Source organism: Haliotis cracherodii, unplaced genomic scaffold (genome assembly GCF_022045235.1).
Source record: "Haliotis cracherodii isolate W230 unplaced genomic scaffold, xgHalCrac1.p SCAF_4, whole genome shotgun sequence".
NCBI lineage: Eukaryota > Metazoa > Mollusca > Gastropoda > Lepetellida > Haliotidae > Haliotis > Haliotis cracherodii.
Window position 1 is genome coordinate 996160 of NW_027266297.1, and position 22845 is coordinate 1019004.

Genomic DNA, 22845 nt, shown 5'->3' on the forward strand with positions numbered 1-22845 from the left:
TCAAACGTCACGATTGTCTTGAGTAACACAAGTCTGTTTGCAGAGTTAGTGAGTGAATATACACCAAGGTCATTTATATTTCAGATGTACCAATAGTAGAAGTTATATTAAGGCGTTGCCTCATTGCTAAGCAAGGCTGCACGTTCCTGGTTGAATGTTTACATGACGTGTATCGCTGACCTCTTTTCCTGAACAATAGCGAGACCCGATAAGACCCAAAAGTGAAATGGTAACTGTTAAGAAACATTCTCAAATTTAAAAAAAGGCACCTGGCGGCCTATTCTCGAAGCTGTCTTAGTGCTACGTTATCTAAACAGGCTAGAGTTTCGATTAACGCTGGATTATTTGGCTCAAGCTTGCTAGGCGAACATTCTTCATAATTATTGAAATACTTTCAACAGTTATATTTATAATAATGTATTTTAGTTGGAGGAATACAATGTAACATTTTGATGTGTCGTATAAGGTCCTTGTTTATTTTAACACGACATGTTTCATAGCTTGAAACAAAGCTACTACTTGCTTTGTATCACATGATTTGAACTGCACTTGATATCAGTCCTGAGTTCCCTAAAATAGATATTGATCCGAGCGTTGCATGTGAATTCATTTGTAACAACTTTCCTTACGAGTGTTTGGCATAGTTTCAAGTGGACTGCACACAACACCAATACTGCTGTATTTACTTTTATTGAGGAAGTGATGTAGCCCTCGTGTTTTCTATTAAGGACGTTTATTACGTGTTTGAAGTGTCATTGACAACTGCCCCCCATCGAAAAACGCTTCGAAATTACAGAAAAAAATAGATTGGCACAGAATATTATTGAGTAATTGTGCCTCTGACTGTTGGAAAACATCGTCGCAGGCTGTAAGTCAATAGTTTAATATATAAAAAAATATCTTGTTTTGCTAATGTAGCTGAAAAAATAGAAACTCCAAAAGCACAGCCCCGCATTTACGTCGATGAAGATTAACTGTTATTTAAACATGATAACATTGAGCCTTATTGACAGATGAACACATACATGTACATACATATAACATTCAGTTGACATGTTGCTGGTTTGTAAAGGGTATATTTTCCATAGCAAGTGGCCTAGGTGACAACACAGTGATATTACATTGCGAGTGTCGCTCGTCAGGGAGCGCACTTGTTGTGAACATATAGGAGAGATCAATAACACAATGCTATGCGGTAACGCAATGAGGGTCATAGGTACTGCCTACGGCAGTATGGCAGTGTGATCCAGAAGGGTAGTTGACACAGTATAGTAACTCACTTCCTGGTAGGACTGTAACACTATGGAGTTGGGGGCTGTGGCTGTATTTCTCACGCTTCTTTGGCAGGCGTCAGGTTGTGTCACTTCTAGGTAGGATTCAGTGTTGTCACTTCCTGGTAGGATTGGGTGTTGTTACTTTCAGGTAGGATTCAGTGTTGTCACTTCCTGGTAGGATTCAGTGTTGTGACTCTCAGGTAGGAATCAGTGTTGTCACTTCCTGGTAGGATTGGGTGTTGTTACTTTCAGGTAGGATTCAGTGTTGTCACTTCCTGGTAGGGTTCAGTGTTGTGACTCTCAGGTAGGAATCAGTGTTGTCACTTCCTGGTAGGATTGAGTGTTGTCACTCTCAGATAGGATTCAATGTTGTTACTTCCTGATAGGATTGGGTGTTGTTACTTCCATGTAGGATTGGGTGTTGTTACTTCCTGGTAGGATTGGGTGTTGCTTCTTCCTGGTAGGAATCAGTGTTGTCACTCTCAGATAGGATTCAATGTTGTTACTTCCTGATAGGATTGGGTGTTGCTACTTCCTGGTAGGATTCAGTGTTGTTACTTCCTGGTGGGATTGGGTGTTGCTTCTTCCAGGTAGGATTCAGAGTTGTCATTTCCTGGTAGGCAACCAGTGTCACTGTCTATCTCTGACGTAATACTTTTGTTACAGGCAGCTGTCCTGATGGTACATACAGCTACCAGTGTCACTGTCTATCTCTGACGTAATACTTATGTTATAGGCAGCTGTCCTGATGGTACATACAACTACCAGTGTCACTGTCTATCTGTGATATAATACTTCTGTTACAGGCAGCTGTCTTAATAGTACATACGGCTACCAGTGTCACTGTCTATTTGTGACATAATACTTCTGTTACAGACAGCTGTCCTGGTGGAACTCACAGCTACCCGTGTCGCATGTATATCTCTGATATAATACCTCTGTTAGAGACAGCTGTTCCGATCTTCCATTCGGTTACCAGTGTAACTGACTTTACCTGACATAATGCTTCTGTGACAGGCAGCTGTTCAGATGTTATAATACTTCTGTTAGCGGTAGCTCTCCTAAGGGTACACACGGCTACCAGCAGTGTCACTGTCTGTCTCTGATATGATACTTCTGTTACAGACAGCTGTCCTGGTGATACACACAAGTACCAGTGTCACTGTCTATCTCTGACGTAATTACTTCTGTTACAGACAGCTGTCCTAGTGGTACATACAACTACCAGTCTCATTGTCTATCTCTGATACAATACTTCAGTTACAGACAGCTGTCCTGAGTGTGCATACAACTACCAGTGTCACTGTCTATCTCTGACGTAATACTTCTGTTACAGACAGCTGTCCTGGTGGTACATACAACTACCAGTCTCATTGTCTATCTCTAATACAATACTTCAGTTACAGACAGCTGTCCTGATCGTAGATACAGCTACACGTGTCACTGTCTATCTCTGATACAATACGTCTGTTACAGGCAGCTGCCTTAACGGTACATACAGCTATCAGTCACTGTCACTGTCTATCTCTGATACAATACTTCAGTTACAGAGAGCTGTCCTGATGGTACATACAGCTACAAGTGTCACTGTCTATCTCTGATACAATACTTCAGTTACAGACAGCTGTCCTGATGGTACACACGGCTACCAGTGTCACTGTCTATCTTTGATATAATAATTCTTTTACAGGCAGCTGTCCTGATAGTACATACGGCTACAAGTGTCACTGTCTATCTCTGATACAATACTTCAGTTACAGACAGCTGTCCTGAGGGTACATACGGGTAGCAGTGACACTGTCTATCTTTGATAAAATAATTCTTTTAAAGGCAGCTGTCCTGATGGTACATACGGCTACAAGTGTCACTGTCTATCTCTGATACAATACTTCAGTTACAGGCAGCTGTCCTGATGGTAGATACAGCTACACGTGTCACTGTCTATCTTAGAAACAATACTTCAGTTACAGACAGCTGGCATGATGGTACATACAAATACCAGTGTATCTGTCTATCTCTGATTCAATACGTATGTTACAGGTAGCTGCCCTAACGGCACATACAGGTATCAGTGTCACTGTCTATCTCTAATAGAATACTTCAGTTGAAGACAGCTGTCCTGATGGTTCATACAGCTGCCAGTGTCACTGTTTATCTTTGATACAATACTTCAGTTACAGACAGCTGTCCTGATGGTTCATACAGCTATCAGTGTCACTGTCTATCTTTGATACAATACTTTAGTTACAGGCAACTGCCATGATGGTTCATACAGCTATCAGTGTAACTGTCTCTCTTTAATAGAATACTTCAGTTGAAGACAGCTGTCCTGATGGTTCATACAGCTACCAGTGTTACTGTCTCTCTCTTATACAATACTTCAGTTGAAGACAGCTGTCCTGATGGTTCATACAGCTACAAGTGTCACTGTCTCTCTCTGATTCATTACTTCAGTTACAGACAGCTGTCCTGATGGTACACACAGCTATCAGTGTCACTGTCTATCTTTGATACAATACTTTAGTTACAGGCAACTGTCCTGATGGTTCATACAGCTATCAGTGTAACTGTCTCTCTCTAATAGAATACTTCAGTTGAAGACAGCTGTCCTGATGGTTCATACAGCTACCGGTTTCACTGTCTATCTCTGATTCAATATTTCAGTTACAGACAGCTGTCCTGATAGTACATACAGCTATCAGTGTCACTGTCTATCTTTGATACAATACTTTATTTACAGGCAACTGTCCTGATGGTTCATACAGCTATCAGTGTCACTGTCTCTCTCTAATAGAATACTTCAGTTGAAGACAGCTGTCCTGATGGTTCATACAGCTACCGGTTTCACTGTCTATCTCTGATTCAATATTTCAGTTACAGACAGCTGTCCTGATTGTACATACAGCTATCAGTGTCACTGTCTATCTCTGATACAATACTTCAGTTACAGACAGCTGCCCTAACGGTACATACTGCTATCAGTGTCACTGTCTATCTCTAATACAATACTTCAGTTACAGACAGTTATCCTGATGGTACATACAGCTACAAGTGTCACTGTCTATCTGTGATACAATACTTCAGTTACAGACAGTTTTCCTGATGGTACATACAGCTACAAGTGTCACTGTCTATCTCTGATACAATACTTCAGTTACAGACAGTTGTCCTGGTGGTACATACAGGTACAAGTGTCACTGTCTATCTCTGATTCAATACTTCAGTTACAGAGAGTTGTCCTGGTGGTACATACAGCTACAAGTGTCACTGTCTATCTCTGATACAATACTTCAATTACAGACATTTGTCCTGATGGTACATACAGCTACAAGTGTCACTGTCTGTCTCTGATACAATACTTCAGTTACAGACTGCTGTCCTGATGGTACACTACTGCCTAGAAGTTCATTCCCCTTACACGCATGGGCAACGCGTTACGCAACCAGTGTGCATCGGGTTGGTCACGCGTGTGATACCCGTGTGCAACGCGTTGCACACGGGTGTGCACCCCGTCCGCCACTCGTGTGCAACGCGTGACACACTCATTAGAGGGGGAACAAACTTTTGACCAAAGGAGGACCCGTCTAAGCTGAACCTGGAGGTGGTAACAAGGAGAGAACATTTTGTAATCCTAACGAAAAATGATAATACACATGTATTTGCTAATGTCTCCTTTCTTTATGTGATTTTGTGGGAATAACATGAATACTGATGTATTTAAATAGATCTGTCTTGTTTTATACGACCATTGCTTCTAAATCCGATGGTGTTAAGAGAATACATGGTCCTGGAACATGTTATTGCAATTGAAATGCTTTTATTGTGATTTGACATTAACCGTCTGTAGTACGACTTTCAGTGATAATATGTATGAGGTTTGGCGGCGCATTGTTTTTATTGGACCCTAATTACTTTATGATGACTTGGACTCTTTAACTCAGCTCCATAGCCGTGAGGCTGGAAAAGAACAGCATGTAATTAATGAGGGTGGGTTATATGGTCTCCTCCCATTAGTAAGACAGCCCAGTTGTGAGACACCTTAAAACAACAAGGTCATACCTGGTTGCACATGTTAATCAGGTAATTAACCCCTATCATGAAAATGGACTTGTCTTATTATAGACAAAAGAAATGACTCAAGATGTTTGATACCCTCTTTTACTTTATTTAATTCAACATTTTAATTCATCCATCCCTTAAAATCCATTAAAATCCAGTTAAAATTAATATCACAGTTCACATCACAGTTCACATCGAGGTTGTCACACGACACAACCTTAGTCCATCTTCAGAAGTTTGCCAACAGCATCCAAGAACTGGAGTGGTGTCTTGACACCCTGGGATAGCTGATCCTTCAGTGTGGAAAGTCGATTGTCAATCTCCTTGTACACACACTTTCTTGCTGGTGGAGCTGCACCTAGGTCTAACTGAGATAGCTTGGTCTTCTCAGATTTCTCAATCTTCTTGATGATCTCCATGAACCTGTAGAGATTAGGATGACGATGATTCAGTGATGAATTGAGGCGACTGTGGAAACCCTCCAGGTTGTTGTTGGTCCTTGGGCCGAATGTCTGGTGATGGCTCCACAGCAAAAGAGGGAATCTGGCTTCATAATCCACCCAGTTTGTGACTATGTAGTCGTTGAATTCTTCAGCATTGGGTACATCGGGAGACTGGTTCATGGAGTCAATCCATGCATCCTGAACCTGTTGCAGAGGCGGCAGAGGCAAGGCTGCAGCTCGTCGGATCCACTGTTCCACAAGTTGGTTATCTCTGTATAAAACAGCAAGACCAAGCTCCTGTGTTTTCCGCCAAATCGCCTGGGTAAAGTGGAAAAAACACCCCTTAATGTCTGAACCTTGAAACTCTGATGGCAGCAACTTCAAAGTCCACCTGGAATGTCTCTGGGTTGAATGGTTGGCTCAGTAGTTGTTGGATGTGGACCTTCAACTGAGCAAAGAGGACCTGGAGAGTACCTCTTTGACTGGTAATGAACTCAACCTGCTGCAAACCTGCCATGGTTGTGCATGAAATGTTCACTTACTTACTTACTTACTTTGGAGATTTAACGTGCGCTTTCCGACTGATGCGTATTTCGCACACGGGCCCGGCCAGGCCATTTAATGTGTTTCCGAAAGGGGCGAGGGTGGTCTGTACAACCCAAGAGGGGGCTTTAGGGGTTGCTTATATAGAATTTGGGAATTTTGAGATTTGGAATAGATGCCGATGGGGTTGGGGAGGAGAACTAAGGGAGCTGGGTATGGTGGATGATTGTTTGTTTATGTGATTTTGATTTGGTAGGTTATTATGGTTTTAGATGCGTTTTATTAGTTCCGTTTTTATTAAGAATACGCCTAAGGCCTTGAAGTTTTCTAGTTTATTTTGTGGGTTTAGTATTGCTTCTAAAGTGAGAGCCTTGTTTAGATTGAGGGTTGTTTGTAATGCGGTTCGATGTGTTAGGTAGTGTGTGCAGTGGATGAGTGCGTGTTCTGGGGGTTCAGGTTGTTTGCAGTGTGGGCAGTTATACCTGTAGTGGTTTTTTTTTAATTTTTAGGTGGTTATTTAGGTTGGTGTGTCCTGTTTGGAGTTAAGTGATTACTCTGTCGATTGTTTTTGATGGATGGAGAATTTTTGGTTTGGTTAGTGGTTTGCTGAGCACTCTTTTGATTTGGCTATTTGAGTTTAGATATAGGTTATGCCATTTTTTTGTGATTTTTTGTTTGTTTACACTTTTAATTTCTGATTTTGAGATGGGTAAGTTTAAGCTTATTTCTGGGATTTTGAGTGATAGTTTAGCTGCTTTATCGGCGTTTTCATTACCGTATATTCCTACGTGGGCGGGTATCCACAAGAAGGTTATTTGTTTGCCTGCTTTTGTTAGGTCGTTGGAGCTTTTAAGTATTTGATTTATTAATTTAGGTCGGTTTTTGGTATTTTTGTTTTGAAGGGCTTGTAGTCCACTTAGGGAGTCAGTAAGTATTAGGATGTTTTGGTTGTTTTTGGATTCTTGATTGTGGAGGGCTGAGGCCATGCCCATTAGTTCTGCCGTGAATATTGATTGGTTATTTGGGAGTCGGAAGGATTGTGTGGTTTTAGTTGGTTGTGTGGTATGGACTCCGAAACCCGTGTGTTTGGAGGTCGGATCTGAGGATCCGTCCGTGTAAATGTGACACCAATTTGGCCAATTTTTGTGTATGTATGCTAGTGTGGTAGTTTTAGCTATGTTTGGGTCGGTTTGTTTATTTATTTGGCTAGCTAGTGTTGTGTCTATTTTGGGTATTTTAAGTTTAGGGGTGAAGATATTTGATTGTTTGCAGTTTTGTTTAAGATTTTTAATTTGGTGTTCATTGAGGTAGTTTGTTATGCTTTGGGATATTGGGGTAAGTAAGGGGTGTTTACGAGCTAGAGCTTGGTTTTTAGGGCTGATGTTTTGGTTTATTAAGTTTTGGATGAGAGGGTTTGATTGGGACGCGGACCAGAAATTTAAGCTTAGCTGTTCCCTGCGTAGACTTAGTGGCATTTCTCCTGTTAAGGCCTGAAGTGAGGTGTAGGAGGTGCCATGTTGGGTGCGTGTAATGAGTTTGAGAGCCTGATATTGTATTGAGTCAAGTTTTTTAGATAGAGAGTTGTTTAGGGTGTTGTATATGGCGCAGCCGTAGTCTAGTTTTGATCTAATTAGGGATATGTAGAGAGAGAGGAGAGTATCTTTGGAGGCTCCCCAGTTAGAGCCAGTTAGGCATCTTAGGGTGTTTAGGTCTTTACTGCATTTAGTTATTAGGTTTTGGATGTGAGCATCCCAGGTGAGATGTTCATCGAAAATAAGTCCTAAGAATTTGGTTTGTTTTTGAAATTTGATTGTTTGATTGTTTAGCTGGAGGATTGGGGAGGCGGGTTTCATGTTTTTATGTTTGAATACTATTCCTGTTGTTTTTTCTGAGTTAAGGGAGAAGCCCCATTTGTCAGCCCATTGTTGTATTTTATTAAGAGATTTTTGGAGTAGATTTTTGGCCATTTTCATGCTTTTAGTGCGGATCCAGATGGCTCCATCATCCGCGAATTTTGATGTGTTTACTTTAGGGGATAGACCCTCGAATAGATCATTTATCATTATATTGAAGAGGGTGGGGCTGAGGATACTGCCCTGTGGAGTGCCATTTTCTAGGGGACATTGGTCCGATAGAGTTTGGTCTATACCCACGGTTATTTTACGATTGTTTAAGAAATCCTGGATGTAGTTTATTATCTGACCTTTGAGTCCTATTTTTTTAAGTTTTTGTATTAGCCCATCGTGCCATACCATGTCGAATGCTTTAGAGAAGTCTAAAAAGATGCCTGTGGTATATTGTTTATTTAGTTGTCCTGTCTTAATATCTTGTTCTAGTCGGGCGAGGTGAAATGTTCACAGACTAGGGGGAATTTATATGTGTAATAAGTAAGTTTTATCAAAACATGCATCTCAACTTGTTTAGTAAGCTCCTACTAGCTCCTAACTAAGTTATTTCCTGAGAATATTCAAACAGAATTACTGGCCTACTCTTATTAATTAATCCGCTAATCATGGGCTGTGACCATTGTTAAGTGGGTAGACTGGCTGTGTTAGCTAATTAATCCCACCTACTCCACTGTCTTACAATGGGTGTCTCACTAATGGGATGTCTCACTAATGGGATGACTTTCAGTGATAATATGTATGAGGTTTGGCGGCGCATTGTTTTTATCAGACCCTAATTACTTTATGATGACTTGGACTCTTTATCTCAGCTCCATAGCCGTGAGGCTGGAAAAGAGCAGCATGTAATTAATGTGGGTGGGTTATATCATTGAGGATACACTTGAGGGAGAGAATACTAATTACCGTACTACAGGAAGAGACCTGTAGACGTAAGCGCGGGGTTGTGTTTTAGCTGGCCGTTCGATAATGGCCGCCAGGAGAATTGAGCTTTGACTGCGTCATCTAAAATAAATAATAACATACAGCAGTGTTATTTTCACGTGTCTGTTGAATAAACTCCCAGCGCTACGGTCAATGTATCTTCTACTTGATCCTTGATACATCATTTTGGCAGTCACAATATATAGTATTTCAACGTACAAAGGAGCACTGATCTAAAGCAATTCCGCGGGAGTAGTTGTTACCTGTGCATTACTGTATTTTCCCAGTGAGTACCCGGATGATATAGCAGAAATCTAGACTTGTTCGCGACCTGTGCTCGCCATTCGTAAGCGCATTTTTATTGAAAGTAGAAAGACGTATGGTCACATTGATCAACAAAAATGAAATACAGTTTTGGAAATGTAGGTATATTTGTGGGGAGAATCGGTAATGGTGATGCAGTTTTGGTAAGTCACTTGCTTTGTAATTGTGCGATCTTTGTGTACACTATTTTGACTTGCAACACAAAGTAAATATTTCATCTGAACATTGCTTATTTTACCGTGTGTATATGTTTACATTCAAAATGTAAACAGATTTCACTAAGGAAATTTATTAAACGCCTAAATATTCAGTTTATTTTACAAATTAACTGAAAAATATGTCCATCTTTATTAATATGATAACGAATTCCAAATATTTGTTTATGTTCAATATCATCACCAAGTACAGTTCTGTATTGTTTGGCTTCTTTTCTTAGCATAATTAATATATTGTTATGTGTTTAAGCTCTTTTGATCGTCTTTATCATTTTTAGTCAGTCGGTTAAATAAATGAATGGATTATTTAGTAAATTTGTAAAATGACTGAAATATTTAGATATTTAATAAATTGCCTGAGTGAATCATATTTTACACATTGACTGTAACATATACACGCTTACAAAAGAAAATACTTGTGGAAACAACGTCTATCGCGAATCGAAAAACTTCCAAACCAAACGGAAAGGAACAAGAATGATTCTGTTCTGAACTGCAGCGAATGAATGAAAACAAAATGCAAATATCATTATTACAACCTACCAAAGTTATAATGTATCCGGGAATATCTACATAAAGGAACAACATCAATTGCGTCTGCAGCTGTACAAAAATACTTATTCGATGTCAAATGTCTATGTGAGAATCAAATACTTTAATAATAATTATTTGGAAACAATATTTGGAATATATATGAAATATGATTAAAATATTTAAATATATCGTTTTTAAACGTTATTTAAATGTATCGAATATTATAACCCGTGTTTGTTTCTTAACTGATCACTTAGTTTGTTTCAATTGTTTCACATAGGTGCCAAGTTAGCTGAAAAAACAACGTGACAACTATTTTTATAATGTCCACGGTTCTTAAAAACATACATTGAGTTAGATAACAATGAACAACCAGTCAGTGTATTATCGGTTACCCTTTGAACAAAGTATGTTGTTTTTACATCTGTACTTCACGCCATGATATGAGTGTATTGCCTAGGTTTAGTAAACCTACCTTCACATGTAAACACTTACTTTTGACATATCCACTGTGCAAGATAACAGTAATCATATTCAACATGCATTCATGCACTATATTCATCTAATTTCAATCAACAAATTGTTACATCAGCATTAAGGTTATATTTTTCCTTCCACAATAATCTGACACTGCCATGATACAACTGAACTTACTCACCCACTCAGGGTCATTATGATTTCAGTGACTGTTTCAGCTCCTCAATCCGACGACTCAAACGGAGCTATGATTGGTGGTATCGTTGGTGGCATGTTAGCAGTGGTCGTGGTTGTCCTGGGTGTGATAGGTGTAATGTTTTACAGGTAGGTGCGCTTTTATGAAAATGGACACATGTATATATGCTTGGCCTTTTTCCTCTTTAAGTCAGAATATCATGTTTATTGTATCATAAGTATAACTGTTCCACTCACCTTATTCTTAGATATAATATCAATAAATAATAACATAGTTTATACAAATCATTCAGCAATTTAGTTATTGAATGATCTATGTCCAAACTAAAAAAAAAATACTGTCATTAAATCTGTGTGAACACATTCTGCTACTTCTTATGTTTACATTAAGGAGAAAAAACAACGCCAGCAATATCAACAAGGAGCACTCCATCCACGAAGACATATCAGCTATGGAACCAGACAGACACAGGGTGCAAGGTTAATAAAAGTGACAAAACCCTTTCCTGAATCATAAGGAATCTCTGCTATAAACCTGAGTCCATTGTCTGATTCCGACTATATCATAAGCATGTGTTTATGATATCACCATGAAACAGTGATGATACCAGGTGTTCGTGAATAGGTGAGGGCATCCTGAAATAGTCTTCTGAACGTAGTCTCCGGTTCTCCTTAAGGCAGTTATTGATCTTGTTCCTAGATAATGAAAACAAGAAAGCCTGTACACAAATATAGACTTGTTCAGCCCTACAGGGAACGCATGTTGTTCTGCAGCATCCCAGCGAGCAAACAGAGATGAGGAGGAGGAGACTGAGATGGAGGAGATGGAGGAGGAGGCTGACAGAAGCTCATACTACAACATCAAGGCTCCAGTAATAGTGACGGAAGTGGCTGTGGACAAGATAGGGGACAGGATCAGAGAACTGCAAGCTGGTGAAGGAGGATTCGAACGGGAATACGGGGTAGCGCCTCATTTTATGTTTCCATTATTTACAAATCATTGTCTCAGCACCAAGTCGGGTGATGTATGTTGAAACCGCTGTATCGATTTGGTATCCATAGCAAAATACACATCATATGTCACAGCCCAAACAAAGATATATACTACTCAAAGTTTACAAAGGATAGCCACTTTAAAAGGTAAGACGTCAAATTATGTGCATCTGTTGAATGAGCCAAAGACAATACTGAGTGAAATCATGTTTAATGATCAAAATCCGGTGTCAAACAATTTGTGGCCAATAATCATTCAGATCGGCTGTCAAAAATGAAAGTATCCAACCGAAAAGGAAACGTAAATCATTACAAAAACTACTTCATTGTCAAAAAAATATAGTTTCTGTAGAGTTGCCAGAAGCACAGGACAGGATCTGCAGCTCGTTCCCCATGTGTTTGATAGGGTTGAGGTCTTCGGACCGGGCTGGCCACTCCATTGGGACAATGGTCTCCTGTCCTAAGCAGGAAGTAGTAGACTAGTATATATATATATATATATATGAACATGTTCTGTTCTACTGATTAAGTATGTTTTGTTGAAAATATCACCAATTGCGCGCCGACAGCTTAAGGTTAGTTGACTTCGGTCAGGACAAATTTGTTATAAGGAACTGAACATTTGAATAGAATTATTCTTTCTAGCGGTTAATATCCGGGTTCACACACCCGTATGAAGATTTTCAACGTGAGGAGAACAATGGCAAGAACAGATTCCGAGAGTATTACCCATGTGAGTATCTTATAACTGATTGTAGACTATTACAATGATAACAAGAAGTCCAAAATGAACATATAGCTCACATGTCCATGAGATCATGGAGAGTCAGTATATTCTCTGAGTGGATGACCCTCTACTTTTATTCCCAACAACAGACGACTACAACCGAGTTGTCCTGGAGAAGCTTCCAGGGGACCAGTCATCCGACTACATCAACGCCAGCTATATCAATGTAAGATTCCTAAACTGTTATTAATCATGTAGGGGCATGGGTGACAAAGTTGTCTAAGGCACCACGATTTGCTGGGCACGCCAGAAACCTATGATTGAGGGTTCGAATCCTGGTTCACCCCGATTTTTTTTCTAGGTTTGTCAGCACTATATCAGTGCTCGTGGCTTTCCTCCCACATTAAGCTGACACGTCGTGATATAACTGGACTACTGTTAAAAGCGGCGCTAAACCCAACTCACTCACTACTAATCATGTAGTTTCCATGGTAGTTGACCACTTACTTTCTAATGTATTTTTTGAATACCAAAATTATAATACTTTAATGCACTACATATCAAGTAAGTTTTATTTGTTAATTACTGCCGCAATCATCAAAATTCAACGTATATGGCGGCGGTCTGTAAATAATTTTGCTTAATTAAGTCAGACGATCCAGTAATTGACATGATGTTTGTTTTTTCGCAATTGGGATATGATGACATGCATCAACCGACTCAGCGAGACTGACCACCTGATCTTTGTTGGTTTAGGGGCAAGGGTGGACCAGTCTTCTAAGACATCGGAGTTTCTTGTTTGGTGTTTCACCCCTACCGCTTGCAGAATCCTATGATCCTGTCGGTCACTGATTAGTCATGGATTTTCTCCCACATAAAGTTGACACCCGACGATACAGCTGACACACTGTATCATCTCATTCTGTTTGTTGGATATTCTAAAACAAACGAAAAAGAAACGTCGTAAAAAGTCTTTAGCCACGAGAGAGTGTGTCGATGGCTTATAGCAGATCCAGTATCTTAACATGCAGGTATTGTGAAATATGCACGCTGCAGTTGCACGATATTATGACTTGTAGATATATGCAAAGTCCTAAGTGGTCTTTCATATTTCAGGGGTACTCAATGGATCAAGCCTATATTGCAGCACAAGGTCAGATTATATATTAATACCTTCAGAATTGTTTTGTACAGTAGAATTACAGTGTTGACCTAACACGAATCTATATTCTTGTGTATTAAACAGTATGATTTATGCTAACATCAACAAATCAGAATAGAAAATCTGTGTTCGCCAGCACCGAACAAGAAAACAGTGGGGGACTTCTGGAGAATGATCTACGGGAAGGACTTGACAAGGATCGTCATGCTCACAAACCTGACAGAGACAGGAAAGGTATACCCATGACCATTTTCTATCTAGGTACATGTAGGTACAATGTGTGACCATGTTCTATCTAGGTACATGTAGATACAGATGTGTGACAATGTTTTATCTAGGTACATATAGATACAGATGTGTGACCATGTTCCTTTTAGGTACATGTAAGTACAGATGTGTGACCATGTTCTATCTAGGTACATATAGATACATATGTGTGACCATGTTCTATCTAGGTACATGAAGGTACAGATGTGTGACCATGTTCTATCTAGGGTCATGTAGGTACAGATGTGTTTCTATATAGGTATATGTAGGTACAGATGTGTGACCATGTTCTATCTAGGTATATGTAGGTACAGATGTGTGACCATGTTCCAACTAGGTATATGTAGGTACAGATGTGTTACCATGTTCTATCTAGGTATATGTAGGTACAGATGTGTGACCATGTTCTATCAAGGTATATGTAGGTACAGATGTGTTACAATGTTCTATCTAGGTACATGTAGGTACATATGTGTTACCATGTTCCATCTAGGTATATGTAGGTACATAGGTGTGACCATGTTCTATCTAGGTATATGTAGGTACAGATGTGTTACCATGTTCCATCTAGGTATATGTAGGTACATATGTGTTACCATGTTCTATCTAGGTACATGTAGGTACAGATGTGTGACATGTTCTATCTAGGTATATGTAGGTACAGATGTGTTACCATGTTCTATCTAGGTATATGTAGGTACAGATGTGTTACCATGTTCTATCTAGGTACATGTAGGTACATATGTGTGACTATGTTCCATCTAGGTACATATAAATAGAGATGTGTGACCTTGTTCTATCTAGGTACATGAAGGTACAGATGTGTTACCATGTTCTATCTAGGTACATGTAGGTAAAGATGTCTTACCATGTTCTATCTAGGTACACGTAGGTACAGATGTGTGACCATGTTCCATCTAGGTATATGTAGGTACAGATGTGTTACCATGTTCTATCTAGGTATATGTAGGTACAGATGTGTTACCATGTTCTATCTAGGTATATGTAGGTACAGATGTCTTACCATGTTCTATCGAGGTATATGTAGGTACAGATGTGTTACCATGTTCCATCTAGGTATATGTAGGTACAGATGTGTTACGATGTTCTATCTAGGTACATGTAGGTACATATGTGTGACTATGTTCTATCTAGGTATATGTAGGTACAGATGTGTTACGATGTTCTATCTAGGTACATGTAGGTACATATGTGTGACTATGTTCTATCTAGGTATATGTAGGTACAGATGTGTTACCATGTTCTATCTAGGTACATGTAGGTACATATGTGTGACTATGTTCTATCTAGGTACATGTAGGTTTATATGTGTGACCATGTTCCATCTTGGTACATATTGATACAGATGTGTGACCATGTTCTATATTTTTACTCCTTTCGTGAACACCTGGTATCATCACTATTTGATAATGTACATAAACACATGCTCAAGTTGTAGTTGGAATCGTACAATCGACTCTGCGTTTAGCAGATATTGCTCATGAATATGGAAAGGGTTTAGTCGTTTTTATCATCATACCACGAATATTAATAATGTACTTTTCAAAACCAGGTGAAGTGTGTCCCCTATTGGTCAGACACGTCTGACCTCGTTGTGGATGTCTTCACCATCTCCGTCACCAACATCAGTCACAGAGCTCACTGGGTCATCAGGGAACTCAAGGCCATTTTGAAAGAGGTACATATATAGAAAGAAAGCGAATTACATCGAAATACGGCGGAGTCGTTGCAAAACATTTAAGATGCTTTCAGATAAGAAAAAGAAAAAGAAAAAGAAAGAAACATTACATTATAAATATATATGTTCTCAAGATTTGTAAAATTGCATCTATTTCTACAGAACGGCGAGAGTAGGCTGTTTCACCATTTCCACTACACAAAATGGCCAGATCATGGAACTCCGGAGGAAACAGCACTGATAGAGTTTCTTTGGAAAATAAGAAAGATGCCAAACCCTCACAATACGCCTTTGATGGTGCACTGCAGGTATGTGCTTGTGTTTGACACCAAGTGTGCTATAGCACTTAATGTGGAATCATGTTTACCTCAAGGTAATCATCTTTTTTTCTTTGATATTTGCCTATGCGTAAATATAAGTCTAATACAGTTTAGTACAGTTTATTTTTATCCCTAAATTGAAGAGAAGTTTATCTCAATGACAGCATTATTTGTATAATAGTTACAGAGCTCTTTCAGTTTTCGTTTCACACAATGCACTCTCTTTTTTCCAGTGCTGGAGTAGGTCGGACAGGGACGTACATCGCTGTGGACTACCTGCTGGACCAGGCCCTGACTGACCGGAAGGTGGACGTGTTCGGGTTTGTGAATCTGATGCGACAGCAGCGGAGAAATATGATACAGACCAAGGTTTGTGACAGGCGACATAATTTATGTTGCCCGGTCATATACATATCTCTATTTTTCATAATTTTCCATCAAGCAATAAAGCATGATGGTTGTACATTGTAGGAACAGTACGCATGCGTGTACACGACTCTACACGAGGCATTGATGATGGGTGACACGACCTTGACCTCACCCGAATTCAGGACACAAAGACGAGCAAAGAAGGTGTTCAAGATGGGGACGGCGACAGTGTCTCAGATGATGCAGGTGCTTGCTTCTCGCGCTTTCCCGTATGAATACGGTATTAGATGCTACAACACTTGTGTCAAATGTCAGCCTTAGTGTTAATAGCAGAACAACTACATCCCTTAAACAGACATGTTCTTGCTGTTGATATGTGTTACCTTGTCAGGATACATATTGATCCTTGCATATATGGTGGTAACTCTACATAAACGCGACAAAAATATTTCCATAATCTTAAGAAGTCTCTACTAAAAGTCCATTGTACGATTCCGATTATATCATAAGCATGGGTTTATGAAACAAAGTTAAAGGTAAGTGCATGCTTCTGTTCTGCCTACTGAGATTGTCTCGTTCCAATTATCTGCCGTCGCACAATATACACAGTGTTGTAACATTGATCCACCACAGCAATACATGTAGTACATCGTAGACATCACATGTGCCATTTGTCTTCTTTACAGAAAGTTAAAGTCAGCATCGAAGAACTTAAATCTGGTAAGAACATTTTCCCTGGGCTCAGAGCATAATATATCAAGGGGTTTTAGCATTCTCCTCCATGAGTCATGCGCTTTATTAATGGATATCAACAACTCAGTTGCTCATGTGACTGAGATCGGTGAAACCCATGACATGTGTATGGTGCTGACTATCCAAGCAACCTATTCAAAGTGAATCAGGCATTTGGACCCACGATGAGGTCTCCACCAAGCCTAGAAAGCACAGCGAATTGTCGATTGAGCCAACTGTGCCCCTCCTGAACTTTTGACTCATCCCCACAAATCAATGTCATATTCACACCGTTCTGTAGGCAACAAGCATTGTTAGAAAATCACACCCTTCGCCCAATCATATCTTTCTGTTTGATAGCTGGTCGCATCAAGGGCCGTGTTTGGGCGAACGGACGGACAGACATCCTAGCTGTGATGTTGCCTGTAAGTATATGGACTCAATTCTGAACCATGCACAGGTACCATAGGAACATGATATTTTCCATAGCCGTACCAACGTCGATAGCCTTATCCAATTTATTTACCTCTTGATAACTTATGATCAGAATAAGTACTGACTGCATTTAGGGTTAGGGTTGTAACATATGGTTGTTCTTCACCTGGACAGAGTCTTGTATTTGTCTTCTTCAGTCCCACCTGTCTGTGAATGGCTACCTGTTAACTGAGGCCCCCTCCGTCACTACGGCTTCTCTGTTCTGGAAACTCACAGAGGAACAGGAGTCTACCACTGTCATTGTCCTGCCAGACTCGCATCAGGTAGCTGGGATAAATTATTTTGAGATCGTTTTAGAAACCACTGTTTGAATTAATTGAATATATATATTACTGTTTAAATACACAATAAGGGCCCACAATGATAACTGGTCAAAATGTTAAAATTTTAGGATTGTGAAGTTTTTAATTTGGTTCAGTATATATATATATATATTTTAACATTTTGACCAGTTATCATTGTGGGCCCTTATTGTGTATTTAAACAGTAATGGCCACGTATTGTCTTCAGATAACACCCGTTTTTGTGCAGGTGTATCGATCAATATCATGTGCACAGCACTATAGTGGCAAAAGTTTTTTTTTTCACGTGCAACTGGTCACGTGGCCATAATACCGCACGTGTTTTCAGCCATACTTGTTAGCAGTAATTAACAAAAAAAAAGAAAAACACAAGACAACAAAAGTCTTTACGGCCATTTGCCATGCCACGCCTTTCAAATGTGCAACGTGAACGTGCCATCGGCATGTAGCAGACGGGAACGTCCGTAGCTGAAGTCGCAAGGACGATGGGTTGTAGTCGACGGAATGTTTATGATTTACAGACGCGTCTACAGCACACGGGTACCACCACTGATCGGCCTCGGCCAGGTTGACCACGTGTGACGTCACATGCAGAGGATCGTCAGATTGTCTTACGCCACCTCCGTAACCGATTTTTGATGGCTACATCAACTAGAAATGAACTGTTTAGGGGTAGACTGAGTGCGCAAACTGTTCGAAACCGTATGAGAACTGCTCACATTCAAGCACGACGGCCATACTGCGGGACGATTCTGACTTAATTACACAGATGTCAACATCAATAGTGGGCACATCTACACTTACGATGGACTCAGAGCAATTGGAATCAAGTCGTCTTCAGTGATGAATCCCGATTTAATCTTCGTTTTGCTGATGGTAGGGCGAGGGTGTGGAGGCGCCGTCATGAACGTTACGCCCAGTGTTGTGTACAGGAAGTTGACAGATTTCGAGGAGGAAGTGTCATGGTGTGGGGTGCTTTCTGTGGCAGTGCACGTTCCAGGCTTCTTGTCATCAGTGGTAACCTCAACGATGCTGCTTACCGCGACCAGGTACTCGGACCAGAACTTCTGCCTTTTATGCCAGCACATGGACCCGGTTTGATCTTCCAACACGACAATGCCAGACCCAAGACAGCAATTTTGACAAGGAATTTCCTTCAGAATGCGGGAGTCAACGTCATGGACTGGCGGTCAAGGTCTCCCGACCTCAATCCCATCGAACACGTCTGGGATGCCCTTGGCAGAAGTCGCTTAACTCTCCAGAACCAACCACAGAATTTGCAAGATCTTTGCACCATTTTGCAGCAACAATGGCATCATATTCCCAATCATGTGTTCACAAGCATCACAAGGTCCATGCGGAGGCGTTGTGCGGCAGTTGGCAACCCACATGGTTGCCATACACGCTACTGAACTTGTGTGCCATCAGATTCTCGTGCTTGGGACTTATGATTTAAACTGTTGATGTTATTACCGAATACCGTAGGTGCTTGGAACAAATTATGGTTACCACCGTTAAATAAAATCCTTCTTTGGACATTAATGATTAAAAATTACCTTCTCTGATACATTTGTCCTTTGTATATCATATATGGGATTACTTTTAAAAGTGTGAAGTTTTTAATTTGACTCAGTATTTAGTACTAATAAAATAAATGGAGTAAGATTGAACACAGTTTTAATTGGCAAGCGCTTTCAACTCGTACCTCGTACAAGTCTCAACAGGACTTGATGGTAACGGACATATAGTTACTTGACGTCATAACATTCAGGAGAACTATGTCGTCACAATACCAAGGTGACAATGGACAAATTACTTACGCCTTCACATTTAACTTAGTCGCGTATTTATGAATAAATGTTGCTCTTTTTGAAACAATGTAAGTTCATGATCAAAATTTAGCTTATATAGTGGGAAAACTAAAAAGTTGTCGCTTCCACATGCTTCTAAATGTTCACCAAGTGGAATCGTGCGGTTGTTTGGCTGCTTTATTTGTGAACGGTGAAGATTCATTCTTCTTTTTAATTTAAGTTCTGTCTTTTCTTGCATCCACTACAAACAATCAAGTAAATAACATTTCTAGTATCACAAGTCATATTTTGTTTTACAGTAAATTTAGTGTCCTTTGTAATTTGGACTGAACAGCCTTCAATTATATTGCTGCGAGTTAGGCAACGTTTGTCACCGCACTTTGAAACCTGTGGAGTGATGACAACAGAATCAAATTTAGAACTTGTCAAAATCTTTCTAAGATTTTTTGGTTGTTCAGCAAGGCGGGTAGTTTTAACATCATTCCCGGAAACAATGGTACAAGTACGTCTTGTGAGACAGTAAGGGATATTACGTTTTGTATGATACGGGTGACATGATCCAAAATCCAAATATTGGTGCGTATCACTATCTCCCAGATATTAAATTGATTCTAATATCGAGAAAGGTTAATATCTGGACTCGCTTTTTTCCATAGTGAAATTGAGTGACGCATTAAGTAAATTTAAAATTTCATGAACACCTGTTAGTTGACTTTTTTTTCACTTTTTAATATGATGAAATAGTCGTCTAAAAACCTTCTCTATGAATGTTCAATTTGTTCTTTCAAAGATTCACCAAGAGTATCTCTCACCTTATCATAAAACATATTCTCTTAAAATCTCAACACAAGGGTTGCATAAGTAGGGGCTACCTTAGTACCCATGGCTACTCCTTTATTTTGTGAATAATAAGATCCATCAAAATAAAACATGTTATTGGTAATAACCAACTTCAATGCATCAATGATAAACTCATGCGATATATATTGTGCCTGAGAGTTAGAACTTTACTGTACTTTATATATATTTGTTTGTGTGTATGCAAATGTCGATATTTCAGCGTCTGGACAGCTTCATGCCACTTCCAGGAGACAGCCTGGACCTGAGTACTGTGATCGTGGTTTGTTCTACTGAGACCCCACTCAACTCTGGTCTCATCCTCAGGAAAGTCGACAGACAGATGGAGGTAGGCCGTTTTGTACAGTTCTATGTTGCATGTCAGCGAAAGGAACATGAGATACTCAGAGCTACTTTAACACACTGTTTCCCATAAATGACAGACAATGTATGAAGACAACCTTGTGTTTGCAGGGCAGTGCCTCTTCCCAGCTGGTACATGTGTATCTCCTGAAGACCTTCCGGAAAGATGATAATTCCAGTCTCTTTGACCTCCTGGAGCAAGTTGACAGCAACATAGAGGGAAATAACTCTCAGCCAATAACAGTTATATTCAGGTTGAATAATTTAAATTTATATTTTTAACAATTATTTGCCAAATTACATGCAGTGTTAATCTATATCTAAAGTATTAATTCCCTAAATTTGCTCAAAAATACGTTATAGGCATATCTAGAAGCGCTACATTTTTATAGAACTCTTTTTCTACCAGATAAAATGAACGACGAATAGCCACGTTGTTCTGCATCCTGAGTAACATCGTGCAGGGCATGAAACACGACAACGAGGTGGAGATCTACAACAACATCTGAAAGTTGGGTCATCTGTGTGACAACGATCTCTCACAGGTAGGAATCAGAATGGTTCCGCATTACTAATAGGTTAAGATTAATGTTAAGAAAACATGTTTTTGTGTGTTTCACCAAAGTGGTAAACATAAAAGATCTTCATCACTTCAGGCTTTCCTCCCGCATCAAGCCCACACGCCTTGATGTAACTGTATACTGTTCAAAGTGGTACTGAACAAACTCAGAACATCTTTGTTTGAAAGATACTCGTATATGTAAACGCCATTTCAAATCCAAAGACGCAAAATATATCCTTGTATGTAACAGACATTAAGGTGCACTTCTATGACGAACGGGTTTGACTTATAACAGGCCTGACAATAATCTCATGACAATATACCTACATGTTTGCTTATGAATGAATGACCTTACGTCCCAGGCTGACGTCTCCCTGTGCTATGACCTGTCTTCTGCCTATCTGGAGACACAGAATGTTTACGCCAACACGTGATGGCAGACCAGCACTACTACCCACGTACATCCACTGCAAACCTCTCCATCAATACTGTTAGCCTCTTCCTATCTGGAGACACAGAATGCAAATGCAATAAATCAGTTCTCCTGGTCACGTATATATATACAATAAACCCTTCCATTAATACTGACACACAAAGACCTTCTTTTTAATACAAATAAGATAATGCATAATGGTACAACATAAAAACATGAAATGGAATGTCACGTTAAATTTGTCTTTACATTCTTGACTGTACCACATGTATATCACTTTTATTTGAAAGTTATATATTTTGTATATCCAATAAGAAAATACTTGTGATTCCCCGCCCGACTGGAATGTCGTTTATCACTGTCATCCTTATTGTTTGGTTACAACACATGCAATCGACATAGTTCGTCAAGCAGTGGTTATGAAAAATGAATTCTATATCGAGGGATATTTCATAATGCTACTTTAAAGCAGGCACTATTATATACACATGCACAAAAGTTAAGCGCCACCCACCATATTCGTGAGTTGTTACTTTTGGCACTTAATGATGACTATTATAATGAGATAATTATTACGATTGTTATAAGCCGTATATGTAAAACTCATGTGATGCAAAACCTGTCCCAAAGCAAGTTTATCTTGTGTTCCAAAAGAGTATGAGCAGAACGGATTTTTACCGAAGACCAGAAATTGAAGGATTAGAAAACATTGAAAACAATTTTTTTTTCATGTAACTGTCATGATATCAGCAGACCATACCAGGTGTCACATAGACACCCTAGGGAGTGCAGAGTCTATTGAAAGACAGAAACGTCAGTAACGTGTGTATGATCCACGGACATTGACCACAGCTTCAACCCTACACCTCATACTCATTACA

The 22845-nt window shown here is 39.6% G+C and overlaps 1 pseudogene; it reads left to right on the forward strand.

Annotated features, from left to right (window-relative positions):
* Window positions 1–1302: 1302 nt before the first annotated feature.
* On the forward strand, window positions 1303–22456 carry LOC139478349 (receptor-type tyrosine-protein phosphatase mu-like; annotated as a pseudogene).
* Window positions 22457–22845: the final 389 nt, after the last annotated feature.